Source organism: Polypterus senegalus, chromosome 5, assembly GCF_016835505.1.
Source record: "Polypterus senegalus isolate Bchr_013 chromosome 5, ASM1683550v1, whole genome shotgun sequence".
Lineage (NCBI taxonomy): Eukaryota > Metazoa > Chordata > Cladistia > Polypteriformes > Polypteridae > Polypterus > Polypterus senegalus.
In genome coordinates, this window is record NC_053158.1 from 206,564,417 (window position 1) to 206,576,192 (window position 11,776).

An 11,776-nucleotide genomic window follows, 5' to 3' on the forward strand; every position below is an offset into this window, starting at 1 on the left:
TTTGGGGCCCGGGGGTTTTTTTAAAACCCCTTTTAATTTAAATTTTTCCTTCCGGAAAAAATAAAAGGTTTTAAAAAAGTTTTTTAAATTTTTTTGAAATTTTTAAATTATGTTTAAAAAATAAAGGAATGGTTTTAAAAATTATTCGGAAAATGTCCCTGGTTAAATTTTTAACAAAATTTGAATTGAAGATTTTAAATTTAATTTCCCCCCCCAATAAAGGATTTTCCTTTAAAACCCCCGCCTCTTTGTTTTAAAAATTAAATTTTTCCCCGGAAAAGTTTAAACCCACCTTTCAAAAATAACCCGGGAAATTCCCCACCGGGGACCCCAAAACCAAAAGGGGAGTCCCCCGGGGGTTCCTGCAGGGTTCATAAATTAATTTGCACATTTTTTGGGGGTTTTCCCAGGTGCCAAGGTGCTGAGTTTAAACCCCGCCCCGGGCTCTTAAAATTTTCCCCCCAACCGCCCGGAAATTTTAAAAAAGGGGAACATTTGGGTTAAAACCCTAAAAAAAACCGCCCACCCTTTTAAAATTAGTTGGGAGGAAAAAAGGACAAAAAGCCCCGAAAGAAAAAAGTTGGGGGCGGAGAAGGGGTTGTTTTTCTACCTCTTTAAATTTGGCTTTGGGGGCACCAATAAAAATTTTAAAATTAAATTCCTTTGGGGGTTTTTTTAACTTCCTCAGGGAGTTTTTTGTGGGTTGGGTTCCAAAATCCTTCAAACCCTTATTTCCGGGTGGGGGAAAGGCCATTGGCGCTCCTTCTAATTTTGCTTCCTTAAGTTAAAAATTGGGAATTAAAGTTTTGGGAAACTATGTTTTTATAAACCCCTTCTTTTGCCCCTTCCCCGCTCCTTTTATTTCCCCACAAACCGGTAACTCAAAGGAAAGTGGAAATTTTTCCAAATTTAAATTGGGGAAAACGCTTGTAAATTTTTTTCAATCAAAAAATTAAATGGGTAAATTTGGATTTAAAAGTAACTAAAACTTTAAAGGGGAAATTTAAAAAATCCCGTTTTTTAAACAAATTAAAACTTTACCAGGAAGATTTTTTCCACTTAAAAAAATAATTAAATTAAAACCTCCCCTTTTATCCAAAAGCAAAAGGAAAAAGTTCAGGGGGTTTTTTTAATCATAGAAAACTTAGATACCCGGGGGTTCCCAAAAAAACTTCTTTAAAACTGCTGGAGGTTAAAACCCCCTAAGGGAAAAAAATCCGAAAACCCCCTAAAAATTTAGGCCTCACTTAAACCCGTTCTTAAAAAATTCTTTAAAAATTTATTATGGTTTTTAAAAAACCCAAAAAAAACCCAAATTTTTAAAAAATTTCCCCCTTTTTAAACAAATCAACCCAAAAGGGGACCTTTTAAATAAAAAAAAACTTAAAAGGTGGAAAGGGGAGGAAAGCCTTTTCTGTTTAACCTTAAAAACTGGGAAATGGGGGAATTTACCCCTTATCAATAAACATTTAAAACCCCTAAACAATTTGGGTCTGGCATTTTTTTAAATTTTTTGAAAATTTTCCCAAAGGGGAAAAAATTTTTTTGTTAATTTTCAAATTCCCATTCCAAAGGTGGGTCCAAAACCTCTACCCCTCTCTCTTTTCAATTTTTTTTTCCGGTTTCTTTTGGTTACCCCCGATACCACCAAACATCTGATGAAAAATAGGTGGATTAACAAAGCACCTGAAAACCCTGCCCCTTAACTAACCCCAAACCAAAGGGACTTTTTCTTTTTTTTGGGTGAATAGAAACTTTCTCAAGGGTTAAAAAAAAGAAAATTTTTTTTCCCAGTTTTTTTTTTTTCCGTCCCTGGGCCATTGGGAAAAAAACCATTCTAGGATTTAAAAAAAGATTGGGGGAAAAACTTAGGGGTTTTTTTTAATTTTGATGTAAAATTTGAATTTTAAAAATTCTATAGAAAAAAATGGGGTTTTTTTTCCTTGGGAAAATTAAATTTTGAACCCTTTTAACATAAAGAATTTTCTGGGGGGGAAATTAGTTCCCCGGATTTTTTGTTTAATAGTTAACCCCTTTCCCTCCTCTCCCGGACTTCCAAAAAGGTTCAATTTTTTTTCAACCCCCAGTGCCCGGTTTGGGGTGGCCTTAGGGGGAACTTCCCCCAGAAAAAAAATCCGAACAATTTTTTCTCTAGTTTTGATTTTTCACTTTTCAACTGGTCAATGGGGGGCAAGAATTGGAAACCCCAAATTTTTTTAAAAGGGCCATAAACCAAATAACCCGCCCACAAAACCAAAAAGCTGGTTAATTCCAAAAAGGAACCCCGGGCCCCCAAAAGGGGCCCCGTGAATTCCCAAGGGGGGCCCAAAAAAATTTAAAAAGAAGTGGGAGGGGGAGGCGGCCTTGGACCCAAAACTGGGGTACCCGTCAGAGGAACAAAGGCTATACCCTTTGAAGGGGGGTTTAACATCTGGAAAAAATTCTGAAATGGTTTAAACCCCTTTAACCCCTTTCTTAACCCGTAATTTTGCTGGGCAATTTAAAAAAAATTCGGTGGCCAAACTGGGGAGGAACCCTTTTACCCTTTCGTTTCTTTTTCCCTTTCGGGGGTGGCGAACCCCCCCTTCAAACATAGAATTTTAAAAAAACAGGATATTAAAGGGAGAAGTTCAACCCGACCAATCATTTTTTTATCAAGTTAAAAGCCCTTTTTAAATCCCGGGGAGGAATTTTCTTTATTTTAAAAGGGGCTACCAAGGGGCCGGGCCGGTCCCTTCGTTTTATTTTTTTTTAGGGCCTGGAATTTTTTTTTTTTTTTTTTTTTTTCCCCCCTGGCCATTTGGCCCCCATTTACTTTTTTTAATGGTTTGATTTTTTTTTTTCCCCCTTATTTTTTTTATTTTTTTTCCATTAACCCAAAAACAAACTTTTTTGGAGGCCTTTTAAATTTTTATGAAATTTGGGGATAGAAAAAAATGTTTTGTTGTTTTTTTGCTCTTAAGGTCCCTTTTGAACTTTTCTTTATTTTGGGGGACCCCCCAATTCCCTTATCCCTTTTTTTAGGGAATTCAATTTTCCATCTTTTCGGGTTCTTCCCAAAAGGGTGGGGAAAATTTTTTTTTTTTCCTTTTGGGCCCCGGCCAAAATCCAGTTTTTTGGAAACCAAAAAGAAAAACCGGTTTTTTCTTTGGACCCCCAACAAATTAATTAATTATTATTTTTATTTTTAAATTTTTTATTTAAACATAATTTTTTGGGTTTAATTCCCGGAATTGGGGAAGGAAAAGCAAAACCTAACAAAGGCTTTTAAATTTTGCGGGCCAAAACCCCCCAACCGGGGCAACCCGGGAAAAAAACCCGGGCGGGGGAAAAACCGCCCCGGACCCACACAAACCCCAAAACCTAAAAATTTGGGAATGCACTTGGTGATGTCTGGGCTGGGGGCCACAAAAAGAACGGGGAGGAAATCAAAATTAACATTGGGAAGGGGAACGCCCTTCTGGAAGGACAAAAGGGTGAGGTTTTTTACTTCCCTTTTTAAAAAGCGCCTCTTCCAGGCCTTGGCCGGGAGACAGAAAACAGGGTCACGGTGGGAACAAAAAGAAAAGGTGGCCTTCCTATTGCCACAAAGGGAAACTGGGAGTTTTACCCTTCCGGGAAAAAGGGTGACGGGGGGTTTACAGTCCCCCAAAGGGGAATAATAAACAAAATCCCCTCTTTTTAGTAAAGGAAGGAATTTTTAAAAAATTAGGAATGCTTTGGTTTTATTTTTTTTAAAATTTTTATAAGTATCCTGTAGTTAAATTTTCCTTTTTATTAAAAAGGCATTTAACATTTCTGGTTTTTGTTTCTAATTTTTTGATTGGGAGTGTGTTTGCCCCCAAAATTTTTTTAATTAATTTTTTTTAAAAAAACCCCCTTTTCCTTTCCCAAATTTTTAAAGGTCTTTGGGGGGGGCCCTTCCCCCAAAAACCCCCCCGTCTTTTTCCCACAAGGGGAATTTAAAAAAATTTTTTTTTCTGAAAGCCCCAAAAAAAATTTGGGGTCAAAAAATAAGGGGCCTGTTTGCCCCTTTTTATTTTGGGTTTTGGGCTTTTTAATTTACTTTTGTTTTTTACCTTTTTTAGGAGAATTTTCTTTTATCCCCTTTTTTTTCCTTTTGGTGTGTTTTTTCCCTTTTAAAATTAAAATTTTTTAAAAGGGAAATTCTTTTCTGGGTTTTTTGGGGCTTGATGTTTAAAATTTAAATTTTAAAGTTTTTGGTTTTTTTATTGGGGTTTTTTTTTTTGTGGTTTTGGAATTTTTAATAACCCCTTTTTTTAAGATATAAGCCTTTTTGTTTTACCTTGGGTTTTTTTTTGTCATTCCCTTTGGGAAAAAATTTTTTCCCGGGTTTAAAATTATTATTAATTAAATTAATTTTTATAAAAACCCCCCACCAATTTTTGTTTTTTGCTTTTGGGTGCAGTAAATTTTCCTTGGGGTCCAACCCACATCCCAACCCCAAAGGGTCCTGGGGGGGGTTTAAAGGACCCCAAAAAGCCAACCCCCAAGGGCCATTCAAAGGCGGGAAAACGCAGGGGGCCCGCCCCCCAAGGGCACCCACCCAACCACAACCACACCAAGGGGCCCCATGGGGACAATTTAAAGGAAACCCCCAAGGGATTTTTTGCCCCCCGTTTTAACGCGGGGGGCCCTCCCTGGGGGAAAAATGCCCCAAAACCCCATTGGGAAAAAAACCGGGGGCCCCCCTAATGGGGGACAGGCCGATTTTCTCCTTCTCCAATTTTCAAACCCCCAAAAATGTCTCAGGGGGTTGGAAACCTTAAACCCAATTTAAAGGAAAAACAGGGGGCCCAATTGTGGAACCGCCAAATTCTCAAAAACCTATTGGAAATGCCAAAAAGGGGGGGAAGGGTTGGCCCCCTTTGGAATAATTGGGGAAATCGGCCCCCCTTTGAAGTCTGTTTTAAAAATTTTTTTTGGGGTTTCAAAAAATTTTTTTTTAAAAAATTAAACCAGGTAGGGGGGGGGGGGGGGGGGGGGGGGGGGGGGGGGGGGGGGGGGGGGGGGGGGGGGGGGGGGGGGGGGGGGGGGGGGGGGGGGGGGGGGGGGGGGGGGGGGGGGGGCCCCCCCCCCCCCCCCCCCCCCCCCCCCCCCCCCCCCCCCCCCCCCCCCCCCCCCCCCCCCCCCCCCCCCCCCCCCCCCCCCCCCCCCCCCCCCCCCCCCCCCCCCCGGGCCCCTGCCCCTTTGGGCCCGGAAAGGTTTTATTTTTTGGGTTAAAAAGGCCCCCTCCCCAGTGGCCCCTTTTATCCTGTTTCCTCCCAAAAGGGTTTTTAACCCGCCTGGAATTTTTTTGGGTTGGGGGGGCCCTTTTTCCCCAAAGGGGTCCTTCCCTTTTAAACTTATTTTTTTTAAAAAGGCATTCGTTACGGTTTAGCTGGGATTTCACTTGTTCATTAATGTATTACTTTGTTGACACGGTTTTTGTTGTTTAGTTTATTGGTGTTTTACCTGATGTTTTTGATATTTGTGTATTATATATTCTTGTGTTATGTATATATGTCTCCAAGTTATATTCCTTGTATGTGTGGGTGCGCATGGTGGCGCAGTGGGTAGCACTGCTGTCTCGCAGTTAGAAAATGTCACTTCATCAACTCCAAATCGTACCCAGTAGTTTGTATGCCCCCCCAAACCCCACCACCCACCCAAGTGCTTGTATGCATGCCTGACAATGTCCTAATGAGATGACAGATGGTGTCCTGGGGGATCTCCTCCCACATCTGGACCAGGGCATCACTGAGCTCCTGGACAGGCTGAGGCGTCAGATGGACCCAAACATGATGTTCCACCCAGAGGTGTCCTGTTGGATTCAGGTCAGGCGAGTGCGCATGGGGGGGCAGTCAATGGGATCAAGTCCTTCATCGTCTCGCCACATGAGGTTGGGCATTGCACCAGGAGGAACCAGCATGGGATCTGACAATGGGTCCAAGGATTTCATCCCGATACCTAATGGCAGTCAAGGTGCCCTCCGTTGTCCAGCCTGTAGAGGTCTGTGTGTCCCTCCATGGATATGCCTGCCCAGACTGACCATCATTGAACCAAACCGGTCACGCTGAATGATGTGACAGGCAGCATAACGTTCTCCACGACTTCTCCAGACCCTTTCACGTCTGTCACATGTGCTCAGGGTGAACCTGCTCTCATCTGTGAAGAGCACAGGGTGCCCGCCAGTGGTGGACCATACCAATTCTGGCATTCTATGGCAAATACCAATGTCGAGCTCCACGCAGTGCACTAGAAGGACATAGTTGGGCACTCAGGCCACCCTCATGAAGTCTGTTTCTGATTGTTTGGTCAGAGTCACTCACACCAGTAGCCTGCCTGCCTGCTGGAGGTCATTTGTAGGCTCTCCCAGTGCTCATCCTGTTCCTCCAGTCCTGCTGATGGGTTAGGGGCCCTGTCCAGCTCTCCCTAGAGGAACTGCCTGTCTGTCTCATGGAATCTCCTTCATGCCCTTGAGACTGTGCTGTGAGACACAGCAAACCTTCTGGCAATGCCACGTATTGATATGCCTGCCATCCTGGAGAAGTTGGACTACCTGTGCCAGCTCTGTAAGGTCCAGATATGGCCTCATGCTACCAGTAGTGACACAGACATAGACAAATACACACAGTGACAAAACAGATGAGGACGGGAAAAATGTCAGTGGCCTCCCTCCAGCTGTTAACCCATTCATTCCTGTTTTGGGGGTCGTCTCATTGTTGCCCCCCACTCTATTGCCCCAAAGCAGCTGAAACTGATGAACGAGCCCCTCTGCTACTTCACTGAGCAGATCACCGGCCCACAAGTGTCATTGACTTGATGCGATACTCGGATTACAAAGGATTCATTTTATTAGCAGTATATATAGGTTAAAGGAGCATTTAAGTTTATATGTTTGTGACTCTTTATGAATAATAATAATAATAATAATAATAAAGCTACAGAAGTGTAAATAAATGAATTTTAAACCATGTAAGGATGAATTGTTAAGGGCCTGTACTTTAATTTCAAGTAGTCCAGAGGCACCCACGCCAAAGCTGTCCACAGCTTAGACCCCATCAGTGAAGCTGCGTGCTGCCACCTAACTGGCACGGCTGCCTATTCGCCTGGCCTTAACAGATGCCAGTGCAACAAGTAAGCAGTAATTGAAATATCAAGTAAGCAGTCCAGTTTTCACAGGTGGGTTGTATTGAGTCTAAAGTAGTGGTGAGAACTAATTAACTAAAGGTCCTCGTTCTTTAACAGCTCAGGATTAGGTGACGCTCACCGCCCTCCTCGAGCCAAAGGGACTTTAATGAAGAAACTGACCGTGAAGGGTAAATTGTCATGAGAACGTCTGCAACTCCTGGTGATTGTTATGAGAAAAGCTGCATCATTAGAAACTCTGTAAAGCAGATGATGGGAAATTAAGGGAAGAGGGGATATTTTGGGATAAGAATTGCAATAAATACAGGAGCGCCAGACTTCGCTAATTGCTCAGATCGTCAGAATTGAGTCTGTGTGTGCGCCGTACAATAAAGCTCGATTCTGCTGCCCGTCCTGAGACTCGAGTGTCTTCTTTGGGGCTGAGGGGGTCCGTGCTGCGAATCTGCTTCAACAAAAGCCATGGAGAAAATGCAGACCTGCACAGGGAGATGCAAACTCTGCTGTCTCTTTGTGAGTAACACTTTAAAACATAAATAGGTTTTATCATTTGGGCCAGGGGTTTTACAGCCCCTCTCCTCTCTGGATTTTTGTATTTAAAGTACTTTATCCTTTTCTGAAAAGTCGGGTTGCCTCGGTCGCATTCCTGGGGCCTTGCAAACCTGGTTCTAGGAGTCAGGCTTGTTTATGAGTTTTGTGAGCCACACAGAATAACAACACAGGAATCATGGGTAATAACTGGACAAGAATAAATCATTGAACAAGAGCAATAACAATGATCAAAAGGTCAATTTTAATGGTTACTCAGGAGAATTTCCAAAGCTGATCAATGTGTACATCAATTGTCTTTATTTTGCGTAGCCGTTCATCTCATTGAATAGCGTCACAAATCACAAACTCACACAAGGCAGGTCCTTTGAGGCAGTGGTGGGATTTTGAACGTTTGGCCTCACAGTTCCGAGTCCAGCTCCTTGGTTGATTTCACCCGCCTGTCTTCAAGTTTCACAGTGAACGATGCTTTTAAAGTATCCAGCGTCTGCATTTACACAGAATTATTTTAAATAAAACCATAAGGCTCCTCAGGGCCAGCCGTTGCCATTGCCTTTATATGAATTGGAGGAAAATGGATCCTTAAATTATTTTTTAATTTGTTCCAAAAATAAAAAATTAAAAAAAAAAATGTAAATAACAAAATAAATATTTAATTTATGATTTTCCTCAATAAATAATGTCACATATGTCCTTTCATCAACACTTTTTACCAAGGTAAAATAACTTAAAAATACCAGTCTGTTTCCACATCAGTGCTGCTCTGGTTCAACGCCCTCTCTCGGACTCGCAGCTCCAAGCATTCGACCGTCGGAGGATATTTTTGCAGTTCAAATTTATTGGCAAACATACACCTGCCCTGAAACAGAGCCTTCAGGTCCCCGGTGCCGTATATGCAGATTCCTCTCACGTAGTGTCCTGTCAAGTCAGAGAAGACAAACCAGTTAGAAGAGGAGCAACATGGAGCATCTCACAAGCACAAGTCAGCATCACTGAAGCTTCGTCACCCGCAGGAACTCACCACCCGTCATGGTACGCCCATCACGTTACCCCCTTAGTGCACCCTGTGGTTAAGATTAGGGTTGTTGGGAGGTTTACCGACCTCCGTCGAGTAAGTCAGGTGACGTGAACGTGCAATCGGAATTTGCAACGTCTGAATCGCCGAGTTCTGAACGTCTGCAGCTACACTGCTGTCGTCGAGACTGACGTCACAGAACGTTTCGTGAAAGAAGTTGTGGGAGTTAACGTGACTGACCTCATAAGTATTGGGAGCCTGTAGGTAGACCTCACCTCATACCTCAGATACTTTTCGTAAACCTGATTTGTAACACAATTCCTCTAGATGCTATATCAATGCAAAGAATTATTAATATTATTATTATTATTATTATTATAGATGACACTGTAGGCCTTAGCAATCCTATGAAAGTCAGAGAAACGGCCCTTGTGAAATCGAATTTGCAGTGAAACAACTGACGTCAAATTGAATTTGCAACAGAGCTCAGTCCTGTCAAGTCGGAGAAGAGAAACCAGTTAGAAGAGGAGCAACATGGACCATCTCACAAGCCCAAGTCAGCATCACTGAAGCTTCGTCACCCGCAGGAACTCACCACCCGTCATGTTACGCCCATCACGTTACCCCCTTAGTGCACCCTGTGGTTAAGATTAGGGTTGTTGGGAGGTTTACCGACCTCCGTCGAGTAAGTCAGGTGACGTGAACGTGCAATCGGAATTTGCAACATCTGAATCGCCGAGCTCTGAACGTCTGCAGCCAGACGGCTGTCGTCGAGACTGACGTCACAGAACGTTTCATGAAAGACGTGGATGTTGACGTGACTGACCTCATAGGCCTGTAGGTAGACCTCACCTCATATCTCAGATACTTTTCTTAAACCTGCTTTGTAACACAATTCCTCTAGGTGGCACTCACAGCAATTCAATGAAAGTCAGAGAAATGAATCGCGTGAGATTGAATTTGCAGTCTTTTGCTTCGTACAATATTTGTGAAATAAATTTGCGTTCTGCCTCCAGTGAAATTTGTGAAATTCGCCCAAGAAGAAAGACATTTCGTTCCTGTCTGGAAGTCCTTCATTCCCCTCTGGCTGTCTGTCATTTTCGTATTTATGTAAAGATTTCTAGTGAAGCCTTGAAATGTGCGTATCCTCAGCTAGGAGGAGGCCTGTGCTAAGTAACGGGAATGGGTGACAGTTGGGCAGCAGTGACGTTCCATTTGATGAGAATTTCACGTGGACTGAGCCCAGTTATGTGCACGATGGTGAGTTTTAGTGGGCCTTTGTGTTGAAAATACGCAGTGTGTCGCAATTTTAAGAAATGGACTGCACTCCTCCGCTTTGACATGAATGAGAGGAATGAGTAGAGTTGATTTAACTGGCGTGGTTATGGATGACATTCGTTAGGCGGCTGTAGAAATGAACACAGGTGAACATATTCCTTGTTTTCCAACCCAAGAAACGTTTTAGTGAGTTTTGCATTTTGTAGTTGAGAGAAGGCGGCCATCAAACCTGAGAGGACTGAAGAAGAGCGGGACAAACGAGTGGTCGAGAGGTGCAGAAATCTCCCTCGGTGCTACAGAAAGTAGGGATGGGAAGATCGATACCACAGTAATGGTACTTTGATACTCAAACTGTATTCATTTGGTATCGAGTACCATTCAAAAATATCGATTTCTGTAAGATATAGCAGCAAGGTTCTCGCAAAAGGCATAGAATTTACTAACACACATTCCACGCTCGGTGCAACTGCCACAAAGGGGCCATAAGCTCCGCCCCTTGCCCAAGCGCAGTCTGTACACCAATGGCAGAACAAGAGCTTAGTTGTATGCTGCTACTTTTTACAGATGGAAAAGAATACAGTCCTAAAAATGTCCACCAGTCACATGACATCAACTGGCTCTCTTCCATGCTGGTGTGAGATGTTTGAAGGGCATCTTGTGTGTGCAGCCCAATTCAAGCCCCTACAGCATTTTAATGGGATTCCGATCCCGGCTTTGACTTGGCTGTTCCACAATCTTCCATTTCTTTCTTTCAGCCGCTATATAAATGCAATGTATTATTATTATTGTTCCATGGTGTATCTACTGCTCTGTTTAAGGGTCGTAGTCATGCTGCAGTTCTGGGGTCCTGAGGGCCTTCTTGGATATCATCTTGCTGTCTGATCTGAGGGTGAACTGGCTGGGGTGGCCTGGCCGGGCCTGGGCAGGTTGGCAGTTACTTGAAATCTTCTCCACTTGGTAGATGATCTTCCAGACAGTGGAATGGTTGATTTCCAGATGTCTGGAGATCTTTCCCCCAGCTCTTAGTCATCTAGAACTTTCTTTCTGAAGGCTTCAGAGAGCTCTTTTCGATCCGTGATAACACTCAGTTCATCGCCAAAGAGCAAACCAAACTACACGGCTGAGGGGGTTGAAATGAAATGCTTCAGACAAGACCTTCATGATGTTCTAATCTACTGTGGTGCCCCAGACTCTAACTTGGGGGTATCTGAGGTTGTGATAAATGGAGGGGTGCACTTACTTTTGTTTGTATGTGATATTTCCATGTATGCTTATTTAAATTATCATGCTGATCTTCTGTGGTGGGCTGGTGCCCTGCCTGGGGTTTGTTTCCTGCTTTGTGCCCTGTGTTGGCTGGGATTGGCTCCAGCAGACCCCCGTGACCCTGTAGTTAGGATATAGCGGGTTGGATAATGGATGGATGGATGGATGTTGCTGATCTTAAAATGTAAACGTGGCCTGATGTTTGTGCTGTTATACCACATTTATCTATAGTTAGGCTGTTTAAAAGAAGAACAAATCTTGATAGGTCGACATACGTTAAAAAAAGACAAACCATTTCATGGGGTGTCCTTACTTTTTCACATGACTCGAATTTGGCCAGCATGAGTCTCTCGTCTACTGGCTTCTTTCTGCTTTACTTCCACTATGGCCACAACAGAAAAATGTGTTTGGAAAAATAACAAAAAAGAACGTGACCTCCAAGCTGTGAAGAGCAAAAGAGCCTGTGAAGCTCGGTGGCAAATGAGATGTAAATGTGGCAGCCGTGAAACCCGAACTCGAAAA